This window comes from Galeopterus variegatus, unplaced genomic scaffold (genome assembly GCF_000696425.1).
Source record: "Galeopterus variegatus unplaced genomic scaffold, G_variegatus-3.0.2 Scaffold7287, whole genome shotgun sequence".
Classification (NCBI taxonomy): domain Eukaryota; kingdom Metazoa; phylum Chordata; class Mammalia; order Dermoptera; family Cynocephalidae; genus Galeopterus; species Galeopterus variegatus.
Genome location: NW_007733398.1, coordinates 91,280 through 106,231, shown reverse-complemented (window position 1 = coordinate 106,231; position 14,952 = coordinate 91,280). Strand labels below are relative to the sequence as shown.

The following is a 14,952-nucleotide window of genomic DNA, read 5'->3' as shown; positions in this document are numbered from 1 at the left end:
CCGGTACGGGTGCGACACTGAGGGTTGCGATCCGTTGCCAGTCACGAAAAAAGACAAAAAGGAAAAAAAAAAAAAGAAGTATATGAATATTCTTAATACATATTACCAAATTGAAAGGTTCTAGTTGAACCAATAATCAGCAAAATAACCCACCATTAAATATCAAACATTTAGGTTATTTGCTTAAAATTTTTCAGCAGTTTTCTTTTTTTTTTTTTCCTTTTTGTCTTTTTTCGCGACCGGCAACGGATCGCAACCCTCAGTGTTGCGCCCGCACCTTGCTCAGCCAGTGAGCGGCCGGTCTGTACATGGGATCCGAACCCTCGTTGGTAGCGCCGCCGCGCTCCCAAGTGGCGCACTGTAGCAGTGCGCCACCGGGCCGGCCCCGAAATATCAAACATTTAGGTTATTTGCTTAAAATTTTTCAGCAGTTTTCTTTTAAATAGATTAAGAAGATAAAATTTGTACAGTAAAATCTACATTTAAGTCTTAGCCAATTTGCTTTTTAATTTTAATTTATCAAATGTTTAAAATGCACATCTAATTGCAGATCTAAGATTATGCTTTGAATGAGATAGTGTACTATGCAGAGCTAACGTAAGCACAATTCAAACAAAAAACAGTTTTTGGTATTTCTATATTACACTATGAAATGTTTACATGTAATTTTGTGTAGGGTTTTTTTTTTTTTTTGACCAGTAAGGGGATCGTAACCCCTGGCTCAGTGCCGCTCGCACCCGCCCTCAGCCAGTGAGTGCACCGGCCATCCCTATACAGGATCTGAACCCGTGGCCTCCGCACTCCCAGCACCACTCCCAGCACCACACTCTCCCGAGGGAGCCATGCGGTCGGCCCTTGTGTAGGGTTTTGATTTATGGACCATCACTCTCAAATCCAGTAAATACTTTTGAAGATACTTAGGACTCATTAGTGTACACAACTGTAAACTTTATCCAGCAACAGGATTCTGTAGCACCAAGAAAAGTGCAAAGTAAAATAACCATAAAAAATAATGATTCTATACAGCTGTAAAATGTCATAGAAAATGCCAAATATAAAATAAATTTGTAGGATCTTACTCTTGTTATATTGACTAAACTGGAAAACTGCTTTTTTTTTTTTTTCTTTTTAGGGAGACTAATGCAATTATATATGCTGTAAAGAAGTAAGGACCCATTGCAAATCACCAGGAAATCATTAAAAAATAGGAAAGAAGCAATCTTTAATAAATCACAAGGAGAAGTATTCCATCTTAAAGGAGCTAGCTTATGAATTTGATTTTAGTACTATTACTTATGAACATTAATTTCATTATGAATCGTTGTAATTTACTTTCTCCCTAGGAAACAAAGTTCTGTTTGTCTTGGCTTATATTTCCATTTTATTTTTAATAGCCTCATTTCATTTTTGACATGTAAAAATATTTATACTGCTGGGAGGTCTGGTATTTTTGTACTCTTGGTGTGAGGAGTAACTGCCTCAGTAATGACTGTGGAATCAGATCTTATTTATGTTCATGCCCAGGAATGCAGGAACCTATGCAGTGTCCCTGAATCAATTATGATGATCAGATGGTGAAACTGGAATTGAACTTTCACATCAATATTGGCTTTTCTGCAAAAAGTACTAATTCTAAGAAGTTTGTACTTTCATTGGGAGAATGCTTTTGCTGGTATGGAATTCTAAATTTGGAACCATCTAAAATTTCCGTTTCTGATCATTTTGAGGTAAATACTCCCATGATTTGGGCTTCTTTTCTAAGTTTAGTCTCCTAGTCTCAATTCCTATTCCTCCTGCCATTGTTCCAACCTGATTGTCTTGTCCCGTCTATTGCAGTCTATCACTTATTAATTCATCTCTCAGTTTCCAATCTCCTCTCCCCAAAACCTGTTCTGTATCTGTATTGTTCAGCCATATAACAAATCACCCAAAAACAAAGTGGCAGAAACTACATCGTTTATTTTCATGATCTTCCGAAGCTGATCATATCACGTTCTCTGTGGAACCTTTCTCCCTACTCCCAAACACCTTGGCAATTACCACCTCCCCTCAAATCCTCCCCTATTATCTTTTATTGGTCTGTCACTATCATGAATATAACAACACAGTTTCTACTTTCTTAATTTGTTCATTAGTTTTTAAACAAGCAGTTCAGAATTTAATTTTTTAAAATTTAAAACATATTATTTCAATTTTCAATAAAACACAGGCACATTAAAATTTGCACTTAGCAAAGATGTTGTGCCTCACAGTTTGCATGTTACACTGTTGTAAATTTTAAGCATAAATATAAATTCCCCATTGGTTTTATGATGTTTTGTAAATTCTGTATAGGCAATGCACTCATTGCACCAGCAGAAGAGAGCTCCTACCACCCCTGCTCTCTTGCTGTGTCACTGTGCTCTTGTAAACATAAAAATTTACACATACACATATATATATATATGTTTATGTGTGTATGTTTGCATGCTTTTACTCTAGTCAGGGCATGAAGAAATAATAAAGGCCTTCTGTATAACAATGGGACAAAGTTACTCTCTGAAAATAAAACTGATCAAAAACAAAAACAAAACAAAAAACCCCAAACAAAGCAAAACAGAAAATAGAAAAACAGAACAAAACAAAAATACCCCTGCAGTGAGACAGAACATTCCAATGGATGAACTGTCAATCCCTCATGAGAATAACCTTGTGCAACTCTTGCATAGAGTCAGTGACGTTACCTGGCGTTTTAGTAATTTGGTCAATTGTGTTACCCTTGTCATTTTTAAAAATTTTAAAATATTTAATCGACAAAGATTTAAGGTATACGATATGATGATTTGATATAGGTATACATTGTGTAATAATTATCACAATTCACATTCTAATTAATTAACACATCCGTCACTACCCATGCATGGGTTCTTTGAGCGTAACTGGCAGAAGATTGAGCTGACAAATAACTTTTTATCATTTAGTAAACATAGTCAAAATATCTTGATACTATAATCATTAGATTGGGAAAGGGGAATTTATCTGCTTAATTTATTGAGCACATCCTTTCTAAGCCTTTCGATTGACTTCTGGATTCTTCGTGGAACTGCATACCAAAGGGAGTGGAGTAATAAAATGAAAAATGCTAGTTACTATTTATTTATTTATTTTTTTTTAAATTTTTTTTTCCGTTTTGTCTTTTTTCGTGACCGGCAACGGATCGCAACCCTCAGTGTCGCGCCCATACCGGACCGGGACCGGCAACGGGATCACAACCCTCGGTGTTGTGGCTGCACCTCGCTCAGCCAGTGAGCGGCCGGTCTGTATGTGGGATCCGAACCCTTGGCGGGAGCGCCGCCGCGCTCCCAAGCGGCGCACTGTAGCAGTGCGCCACCAGGCCGGCCCTAGTTACTATTTATTGATTCACTGATTTATGCAATGTTTTTCTTCCTTGGTCTCAGCCCTCGAGACACAAAGATGAGTATGACATAGTCCCAGCCAGCAAGAATGTACTGATGGAGACTTGTTCAATATCACTTTCCTGCACAGGATGCTAAGTTCTCTGTAAAACATCCCTTTTCTCATCCAATGCAGAGTACGACGATTGTTCATTGAAAGGTCAACTTACACAGTTTGAATCGGGGTTGGTTTATCCGAAGAGAAGATGTCGGAATCAAGAACAAGTGCAAGATAACTGGATAAAATATTCATGTGTGTGGGACTTGCGGTGGATGGGAGGAAAGAAGCAAGGGCAGGATTTGAGGAAAAAAGCAGCATTTGAAAAATCAGGGAGATGAGAGAGCCCCTGGCTTGTTCTGAACAAGTTGTTCACTGAGGCTGTGTAGTGCAGGTGACCTGAGAATGGGGCAGGTGAGCCTGGAGCTAGATAGGAAGCAGATTATGCAGAAATTTATGTGACATACCCAGACTTCTGAATTTTACCCTGAGGCTGTTGGAAACCAATGAGTGGTTTTGGCCAGAAATGGTATGATGAGATTTTGTGTTCCCTCGCTAGATGCACCTCCAAATGTAAATCACTTGGCATTCTGGTTTATAAATGAGTAAACATTGGCAATGCTTGGCATGAAGCAATCTTTCAGAACCTGGCTTATCTCAGTTTGCAGGAGAAACAAATGTCCTGTGTCTGATTGTCCTGAGGCCCTACCTGTCTTTGATATCTCTGTAGCTGTAGATTTGTATGTTTCTAAATCATTCTGTCATGTTAAAAATTTCAGCTCAAGAACCACTGAGATCTGGCTGTTTACTAGAGTGATTTGTGAGAAGGTTTAACATCAAATTTATTCATGCAATGTCTTAATTTCCTTAATTAATTTTTATCATAAATATTTGCTGATCATACTTATGTAAATAGATTTTTAGAGCAACTTCTTTGTGAAAATAAAAACATTCTTTGAAGGTCATTGTCAAATTGGCCAGCTCTGTTGAGATCTTATCACAGGGTCGGTTAGCAAAGGTTCATACAGATTGGACTTGTTTATAATCCATACATAAACAAATGAGCTGTCGTGAAGGTTTCTTTTTTAATATATATTAAAGATAAATTTGGCATTCTTCACTTATTACCTTCAAGTGAAAGACTCTCGGATCCAGCATCCTCAGTACTCAGCCCTCGTTCAACTCTTACCAATTCACTTTGTCTAGGTCCTACACCACCTTGCAATATAATTTTTCTTCCTTTAGCAGGCTGAGCAGAAGCCTGGTGGGACTATGCTGTAACTTGATCATAATTACTGATTTGGAAGCCAGAAAGAAGATCATGATGGGGTCACATGTGGCCTTGTGTTATAGTGGCTTCCACATGATCTTCATAAAATAAGGGAGCAGTAGCCTCCTCACAGGAAGGAGCAGGCCGCTTTGTAAACCAAGAGGATTCAAAGGGATCTGAGTTTTCTAGGTTTCTTAATTTATCAATCCAGATGTCCTGATTTAAAGTCTAGGTCCACTCCTTCCCAACTAGGGCCCTAAACTTGGCGTTGCCTCTTGCTGTGACAGAATTCAACCTTCTATGGAGCTCTGCTACTCACATAATTAAGGTCTGGACCTCACGGGCAGCTTTTCCTTTTCTCTGACATCAAACATAGCTCTGTTTATCTTCTGCTCAGGAGGTTTTCTGACTTTCACACTTTGCCTTCAACTTAAATAAGCATTCTTAGCTTCATTTTGTCTTTTCGAAGTACATGAATGAAACTTGGGAACTTCCATCAGATTCCATTTTCTTTATAATTAGTAATTTCTCTTAATCTTGCAAATGCCTGAGATATTGCACAGGCCCATGAACTCCCTTCTACCTGCATCCAGGCCCAGTTGGCCACCAGTGAAAACTTTAACAATCGCAAAGCTACAGTGTGTCAGGGTCCATTCATTCCCCTCCTACCAGCAGGTAAGGGTTCTCACTGCCAGCTGGCTGGTGGGTGTTCCAGCTCTAAAAATGCCATTTTAGAACCTGCTTCCTCAGATAAGTTCTGGAACCAACCACCATAGGTTGAATTTCCTGGGAAAAAGACTTGGGTTGAAATGTCTGTAATGGAGATTTGTTCATTGTGAAGGAGTAAAAGGAGTCAGATTGATCAGAGAGAGAAGGTGACCTGTGATGCATCAGCAACATGAGCCTTAGAGGACGCTAGGGAAGCCCTGGAGCTGTGACTGATTTCAAAGTTGTCTCTCTTTAAGGATTTCCATGCCCCTCATCCATCATGGGCTCAGTGTGTCCCCACGGAAGGAGCATGATCTTGGGTGAGGTGGTATCTTCGGGAGAGGCCAATTCCCAGAGAAGGACTCTGCTGAGAGCTGTCAGCCAGTCAACATTCCAGAAGATGGGAGAATGAATGTCTTAGTAATGAAATGAGGATTTAGGTGCTTCACCATAGCCTTCCTCACTTAACACACTTTTAACCACATAACCCACTCTGGTAAGCCTTTCAGTAGAGAAGGGGAAAAATTATGTCTGTGAAAACCCAGTACCAGGTACTACGTTGTCAATTATTTTGAAGGAATTACTGTTTTCTTTCAGAGGATTTTTGAAAGGAAATGTTTAGTCTGAAACTAAGAAAAAATTCATTTCTGAAGGGAGATGCGCACACACACACACACACACACACATGCTCACACATGCACACACACCCTCCATCTTTCACTCAGTTAATATCTTTGACTTTTTAGAGAATTGCTTTTCCCAATTGCAGCACTGGAGAAGTGAGTTTTCTGTCATCATTAAACTGTTTGCAAAGCTATTCATTTTGTCAGCAATTAACTTTCAATAGTGTGAACTGATCTCTTTAAAATTCCACTGTGTGTTTCTAAAAGTCTTCAAAAATGTCATTTGCCTTCTACATGCATTAATGGCCCCCTAATATTATCAACATTCTCAAGATCCAATAAAACTCCATGATTTCCATTTCTATTTTCCAGTCCCTCTGAATTAGTCATCTTGAAATACATCAAAGAAGAGTACTTTGGGGCCGAAATATTTTGCTTTCACACACGACTCCCTTTGACATTTTAATTTTTAGAAAGTTTCACATATTAAAATAAGATTTGTGTTAAGAGTCTTGAGATAAGAGATAGGCAAAGGAGAAATCACAAACTGGAATAAGCAGAAAAACAAATCTGAGTACGTTGTTTCATATTTTCTTGAATCAGTCTCTTAGTCCTGAGAATAGGTCAGTTCGGTTCCAGAAGTGGCATTACAGAGGGGCTCCCTTCAAGGCTAGGTCTCTGTAGGGTGTAAGTATACAAATATTTAGTAAGAGCTTTTCTATGAAAAGCAAAAGAAAATAAAGGTTAATGTCTGGAGTTGTCTATACGCTATTTTCTGGAGTCTCTGAAACATCTTCAGTTAGAATAGCCTGGCTATGGCAATCTTACAGATTTTTCTGGATTGCAGTTTGCATGTACAAGGTTTGTACAAATATAAATCCTGAATGGTGATTTTTCTTCAAGGCCGAGATCACCGGAATGCAGGATATTAGAAAAAAGGCAGCTTCAATTTTTAATTGTTCCAAGACATAAGTGTGGAAGAAAAATAAATAAATAATTAATTAAAGCTGAAAATGTTCGTCTGGAGATTCACAACCAGATACTGGAGGAAATTAAAAATTTAGGATTGAGTTCAGATAATAAAAACTCAAAAACAATGGACAGGGCTAGAATATAATAACAGGTGTACTATAGTTGTGTGTGTGTGTGTGTGTGTGTGTGTGCATGGTTCTGAAAAATAATTCTTCTCTCTCCAAGTCCACCCTTTCTACCAAAGCTATTTATGACAAGACTAATTCATTTGCAAAATAAGTTTAGTCTCTGGCTGATTACATGTGTAAAGTGCAGCAAGAATAGTGATTTAGCATATATAAGGAATCTTATAAAACCTGCCAAAGACTCTTGGGGCCTGGGAAGCCAAGCCAAGGATTTGACTCACTCTCTGATGACCTGTAAGACTTGGATGATTTCCTTTCCTCGCCTTTTTCAGAGTTTCCCAAAATATGGAAGTTCCTAGGCCTGTCAGAAAGTTATATTCTTTACTTACTGCAAGGCCAGGAAAAGTGTAATCATGTGGACAAGATATCAGGCCGGTCTTTCTGAGGGACTTTTAATTCACTCTATAAAAAGTCAGCCTCAGTTCCTTATAACAGTCTGGTCATATCTAATAATGTGGTATTCCAATCAAAGCCTTGGTAAAATAACCAGTGTCTCTAACTTTGTCCTATTTCAAAATAAATCTGGAGTTTTTTTTTATCCAGTCCAACTGAATAATCTCAAAGCCACCAGCAAAGATCTGTATTTCGGAGTATCTGTCAAAGTATTCTTATCCTTTCCATGAACTTCGTTAAAGAAGTAACACTTTAGGATTTGTGAAGGCCTTTTAAAAATAGTATCAAAATAAAGCAATTTACTGTGGAATGGTTGAAGACACAATTGACACAAAAATTTAGGTATTTCCATGACCTACAACAAGTTTTTTTTCATAATAGCCATAATTATGACTGATAACATACCAAAACATATTACAATTATAGGAATGTCATACAATTTTGGAACATATATTAATAGCCTATTTATACATATATAAAGTTACATATTGAGAAAAAAATTTAACTCAGCTTTGCTAAGTAATCCAAAGACCTAATAAAGATGAGGAATCTCTCACTCTCTCCCCTTTGTTTTTTGCCCCTCTTTATGTTTTTATTTTTATTTTTTACAGTGTACTGAACACAATCTTTTGCTATCTCTGGCAAATACTACATGAAAATCTTATTTAAAAGAGAAAAACAGGGCCGGCCCGGTGGCGCACTGGAGAGTGCGCTGCTTGGGAGTGCGGTGGTGCTCCCACCGAGGGTTCAGATCCCATGTGGAGACTGGTTCCCACTCACTGGCTGAGTGTGGTGCGGGCGCAACACCGAGGGGTTGCGATCCCGTTGCCGGTCCCCGGTACGGGCACGACACCGAAGGTTGCGATCCTGTTACCGGTCAGTAAGAAAGGGGGGAAAAAAAAAGAGAAAAACAAATTGCATCTGTACCAGTGGACTAATAGTACTAAAGCTGATTTCAATAAAAACTTACAATAAACAAATCTATCCAATCTTAATCAGTTTTAGTCATATAACACAAGATTTCTACAAACTTCATAACCTCTTACAATGTTTTCTAACTATATCATTTTAGTTATATCTATAACCTTTATTTCTGTTATTTTAAATTGAAATAAGCTTTAATTACCCTTTAAATTATGCAAATTATTTCCTTTAACAAAAACTGCACCACATCTTCATGCCCTTTTTATAACTTTCTTTACCAATAAACATGTTCTACCTTCCTCACGTCCTACTTTCTTTAAACACTGTGTATGTAGAATTGTTTTTCTTTGACTCTGTGGCAGAGTCAAGGACAGAGAGGGTTGAGGCCAGCGGGAAGGGCTCCCAGACTCTGTCCTATGGTGTCAAAAGAATACAGATAACGGGGATGGGGGAAGTTTTAAAGATGTGGTAGCAGAACTTCTCAAAATAAATAAATCAATAGATAGATAGATAGATAGATAGATGAATAAACAAACAAACAAACAAATAAACCAAGCGAATAAAACCAAGAATTCCTCATGTATGGAAAATAATACCTACAGTTTAAACTATGCACTATTGAATAGAACAAAAAGATATCGTATTGAAAACAAAAAAATGTATTAAAGTTGACAAACTCCATGATTTTTGACACATTGATTCGAAAAACGCTGATAGAATTCTGTGAAGGAACTGGCAAAATTCAAAGACCAGCTGAAGATAAACCAAAAGTAGGGTTGGAATTTTACCAAAAAAGCAGAAGTTTTAATCAAGAATGACTACAACAGGCTTTGTTTTGTTATATGGAAAACATAATAAAATCCATATCGGTGCAATTACAGTGAGAATTTCTGCCAAATACAAATGAAATAAAGAGGAGTAGAGAAGAAGCAATACTTGGTCTGGCTATTTCCACCATGGAAGAAACTGTCATGAATTTAGAAGCAGTGCAGAGGACAGCAAGGGAGGAGGAACCTGGGTCAGCACGAAAAGATTAAACTTGAAAGGCTCAGACATTTTTCAGGGACTGCAGATCAGTTCACTCACCCACAGACTTATTCATTATCAACTTATATGACTGAATAACTGCATGGAACAGAACCTGCTGGAAGAGTATGGATGGACAAGAGTGTAAATACATTCTCAGGAAATTTCACAGACGTGGTAATAAACAAATATTCTAACAGGTAAGTCCCCTTGATAAAAAAAAAAAAACCAAATAGCATCAAAAATTCTAGTGGAGAACAGAGAATATTTTGAAGCAATGTGGCAATACTTTCAAAGGGTTGATGATCAACAATTCTCAACATAGAATAGAGGAAAGTATTTAGGTTTACAGAGGGAGCCGTCAGACACTTTAGAAAAGTTTTCCTGTAAAAAGTAAAAAAGAATGAGGAAGATTTTGTAGTGGAAGAATATTCCTGTTCATTGAAATTTCTTCTAAATTATTTTATTTTATTTTATTTTTTTGTCCTTTTTGAGACTGGCCGCACCGCTCTCAGCCAGTGAGTGCACCGACCATCCCTATATAGGATCTGAACCTGGGGCCTCACGCTCAGTGCCGCACTCCACCGAGTTGAGCCACAGGGCTTTTTTTTTTTCCCTTTTTTTTCGTGACCGGTAAGGGGATCGCAACCCCTGGCTTGGTGTTGCCCGCACCGGCCATGCCCATATAGGATCTGAACCCATGAAGGGAACGCCACTGTGCTCCCAGCACCGCACTCTCCCGAGAGAGCCACGGGGCCAGTGAGCCACGGGGCTGGCTCCAGATACTTACTTTAAAGGGCATTTTATTTGAAGTTGATCAGCAAAGTAGGAGGATATCAGGTATGTTTCAGGAAACCCAAGGAGAAAAAAAATATTTAAAATTCAATTTCGGTTAAATTACAAATTTGAGGGCTGGTATTTCTTTCTCCGTATTTCCAGGGCCTCTTCTTTTCTGTGAACGTTTTCCCTGAGTGTAATACTCTCGTTGGACCATTTTATTATTATTAGTTTTTAAGAACTTTAAAGATGCCTCTCCATTTTATTCTGGCTTATTTGATCCTAGAAATATGTCTGCTGTAATTCTTATATTTATTCTTTTATATATATATGTCCTTTATTTTCTCTGAAACAATATATCTATATCTGTCTGTCTGCGTTCTGGAATGTATAATGTAAAATTTAATCTTACGGATATGTACAAACATATATCTAAAATTTATTGCTAGTTTTATTATTATGAAGTTTGTTGTGGTTTTCTTCATATTTTCTCTTAGGGTTTATTGAGTTTCTTAGATTTGTTTTTTTAATTATTATTATTTTTCATTACATTCGGAAAATTTTTCCCATTATTTCTTTAAATAATTTTCTGCCCTCATTTTTTGAGACCCCAATTTCTTGTATATTACTTGATATCATCCCACAAGTATCCAATGCTCCCTTATTTTTTCAGCCTTTTTGTCTTTCCTTCTGTTTTTTTTTTTTTAGTTGGATTCTGTAATGTTTTAATGTTTTCAAGTTTATTAACCTTTCTTCTGCACAGTCTAATATGCCATTAATGCTATTTTGGATTTTTAAAAAGTTTTGTTATCGGAGCGCCACCGCGCTTCCCAAGCGGTGCACTGTAGCAGTGCGCCACCGGGCCGGCCCCTTAGATTTGTTTTTTTAATTATTATTATTTTGCATTACATTTGGAAAAATTTTCCCATTATTTCTTCGAATAATTTTCTGCCCCCATTTTTGAGACTCCAATTTCTTGTATATTACTTGATATCGCCCCACAAGTATTCAATGCTCCCTTATTTTTTCAGCCTTTTTATCTTTCCTTCCGTTTTTTTTTTTAGTTGGATTCTGTGATGTTTTAATGTTTTCAAGTTTATTAACATTTCTTCTGCACAGTCTAATATGCCATTAATGCTATTTTGGATTTTTAAAAAATTTTTTGTTATTGTATTTTTTATCTCTGAGATTAATATAATGTCCATTTATTTTCTCATTATGTTTGTGTTTTTCCATGTTCTTAATATGGAGTTTCTTACATAATAGTTCTTTTGTGGTTTTATGTCATTATTTTACTATTTCTGTCATTTCTGATTCTGTTTCTGTTTCCTCAAATTTATTCTTATTATAGATCATATTGTCCTACATCGCTGAGTGCCTGATCCATTTTGATGGAATGCCAGACACTGTGATTTTATGTTACTGAATGCTGGGTTATGCTGTATTTCTGAAAATAGTGCAGGGCTTTGTTCTGCTATATAGTTAAGTGATTGTGTTTGGATGGATCACTTTCAGATTTTCTACTAAGGTTTGTCAGAATGTCAGTCTTTATTCTAGGTGTAATTTACGTAGGAATAACCTAGATCACCCTTCTCCTCTCTAGGACTCAGATCCACGAATTCTACCTGCCTCTGTCTTCCCGAATCCAATCTCTGTCTCCTCAGATTAGCAAGATTTCTGGGCTCTGAGTTGTCCTCCCAATTCTTTAGCCTGGAAACTGCCTCCTGAGGGGAAGCTGCAGAAATTGTAGGGTTCAGTTCATTGTTTTCCCTTTTTTTGAAGATCATATTCTTGCAATTAGACATTGCCTGTTGTTCAATGTCTGAAAAGAGTTGTTTTGTGTATTCTACTCAGTTTTCTAGTTTTTTATCATGAGATGTCAATTCTTGCAGCAGTTAATCCTTCATGAGCAGAAGTGGAAGTTCTCCTGTTTTTAAATGTTTGAATGCCCCAGAGATCTGTACTTAGTCTTCTCTTTTCCTTTTTAGTTTCTTTTTACTCTTTCCCTTAAACGATTGTATCTAGCCTACTCACTTTAAGTATTATTTATGTACTGACAACTCAAGTGAATATTTCAAGAGCTCAGACTTTCCTCCCTGCTCCCATATATTCAACTGCCTTCTCGACATCCCATCTATTAGCCATCTCAGCATTATTCTGACCAAAGCAGAACTATTGATTCTTTGGACTGCAGTAAATGAAGCCAACATTCACACAGATGTTAAGGCCAAAACCTAAGACTTATTCTCTATTCCTCACTTTCTTTAACCCTCTCATTCAATCCATCAACAGATACTGAAGTTTCTGTCTCCAAAATACATGCTCCTTTTTACCATTTCTCACCATTTTTATTGCTATAGGCTTAGTTCAGGACAACAGAATTAATAAGATAATGTCACTCCTCTCCTCAAACCCTCTTCTAAAATTAATGAAATAAGTTCGTAAAGCCTGTGGTGTTCACCTAATTCTGTTCCTTTATTCTTTTCACCGACTATGATCCAGCCCACGGCTACTTTCTGTCTGTTGAACATATGAGCTTCCTCCCCCCTTGTACACTTACTCTTCACCTCCTTCAAAACAATTCTAGATTGTGACATGATAATATTGATGGGAAAATTTATATGGGGAACAATTTATATACATATATTCCCTGTATAGAGTAGAAAAAAACATACCTGCCACTTTCTATAACATCACCACTTTCATCTCCTATATTTTTACTGCATTTATCAATATTTTTATGTTAATTTGTGTATTTCTTTTCTTTTTTCTCCAGCCAGAATAAAAAGTTTTCAAGTATTGAAAATTGATTTCTTTTATTAGTTAACATATTAGTGGTGCTTAGAGGAATGTCTCATGCATAACAATACCTAAATTAATATTCATCAAATATATGAATACACAAATAATTACATTTTATTATGTAATATATTTATGCATAAAATACTTTATAAGGTATAAAAATATTTTAGCAATAAAATCTTCCTTTGGTCAACATAAGAGTCATGTCAAAATTTTTCTTTTGATATATGAAATAACTTTTTTTAGAAAATGCTATTTTGTCTTTTAATTAGAACTAAACCCAGCAATGGGAAGGACTTCCTCCAGTCAGCGGCATATAATAGAGAGAAAGGAAAATGTTATTCACGGTATTATCAACCTTAAAATGTAGAGAAACTTATTTAAATAGTATTTATTTTCCTCCCATTATTTTCTTTTTTTTTTTTTTTTTTGTCTTTTGTCTTTTTCCGTGTCCGGCAACGGATCGCAACCCTCAGTGTTGCCCCCGTACCGGACCGGGACTGGCAACGGGATCGCAACCCTTGGTGTTGCTCCCATGCCTCGCTCAGCCAGTGAGCGGGAACCGGTCTGCATGTGGGATCCGAACCCTCGGGCGGGAGCGCTGCCGTGCTTCCCAAGCGGCGCACTACCCAGTGCGCCACCGGGCCGGCCCTGCTCCCATTATTTTCTGCTGTACAGCTTAACGATAGAGACTAAAGAACAAAAACCTTCCTGGAGTGTTTTTCAAATAATATTTTATTCACACAGGTTACCCAGTAATTCTAAGCTGTAACAATTCAATGGATGAGAGAAGTTTTCTTATGCCTTATTTATAGAAGCTACATGGCTTTTATTAACATGAATACTCACGCCCCGTTCCCCACGTCTGTAGGACTGAGTTTGGTGTTAGTTTTACCTGTATAATAAATAGTGTTGCTTATTCTCGTCCTCACATGTTTCTCAATCAACTAAACTATCTTTTATTGTTCAAATCCTGGGGAACAAGGCAAGGTCTTAAACAAAATGGGAAGCTTCTACCCATGACTACTTTCTGATACTAATAAGTTTCCTGAAATTGGTAATGGAAATACTTGCTGAGAACTTCAAATGAAATGGGTCAACACCACACAAGTCCACCACGTCGCAGTGTCTCTTAGCTTTCCAGATAAATTTCTTTGTCAGGAAGCATGGAGAGAATATGGGGCAGTATCCTAAGAAATTCAGAGGAATAAATCTTTCTTTTAATGCACAATTTCAACTATAACTACCACATAGGTTGAAACACAGTCTATTTTGGTAGAAAGAACAGGGACTTTGCATTTAGGAGAGGAAACTGGAATAAGAAATGGAGATTTTCGACATTAAGAACTTAATCAAGGTGTATAATTTCTTCGTGCTTTAGTTTATGTCTCTGTAAACTGTATTATAGTGTCTAGTTTACTGTACTGTTATGAAGATGGAATGAGTTAATGAAACACAATTAGAGTCTGACATACTGTTCAATAAACTATGTACCTATAATTATTCCTATTGTTATTGTCCATAAAATATTTTAAATGTTCACTTGGTAATGGTGCTATGAGAATAAAAGAAAGCCTATAAGAAAACAAAACAAGGGCCGGCCCGGTGGCGCACTGCTACAGTGCGTCGCTTGGGAGCGCAGCGGCGCTCCCACCGAGGGTTCGGATCCCACATACAGACTGGCTGCTCACTGGCTGAGCGAGGTACGGGCGCAACACTGAGGGTTGCGATCCCGTTGCCGGTCCCGGTCCAGTACGGGCGCGACACTGAGGGTTGCGATCTGTTGCTGGTCATGAAAAAAGACAAAAAAAAAAAAAAAAAAAAAAAAAAAAAAAGAAAG

General features: G+C 37.4%; 1 long non-coding RNA gene across 1 annotated transcript in view; it reads right to left on the bottom strand.

Moving 5' to 3' along the window:
• Positions 1-14,855: 14,855 nt before the first annotated feature.
• LOC103607267 overlaps positions 14,856-14,952 on the bottom strand; it is a 40,577-nt gene continuing 40,480 nt past the window's right edge. The window contains exon 3 of the long non-coding RNA XR_551955.1: positions 14,856-14,892. This is a non-coding gene — a long non-coding RNA (uncharacterized LOC103607267). The remainder of the gene's footprint in view (positions 14,893-14,952) is intronic.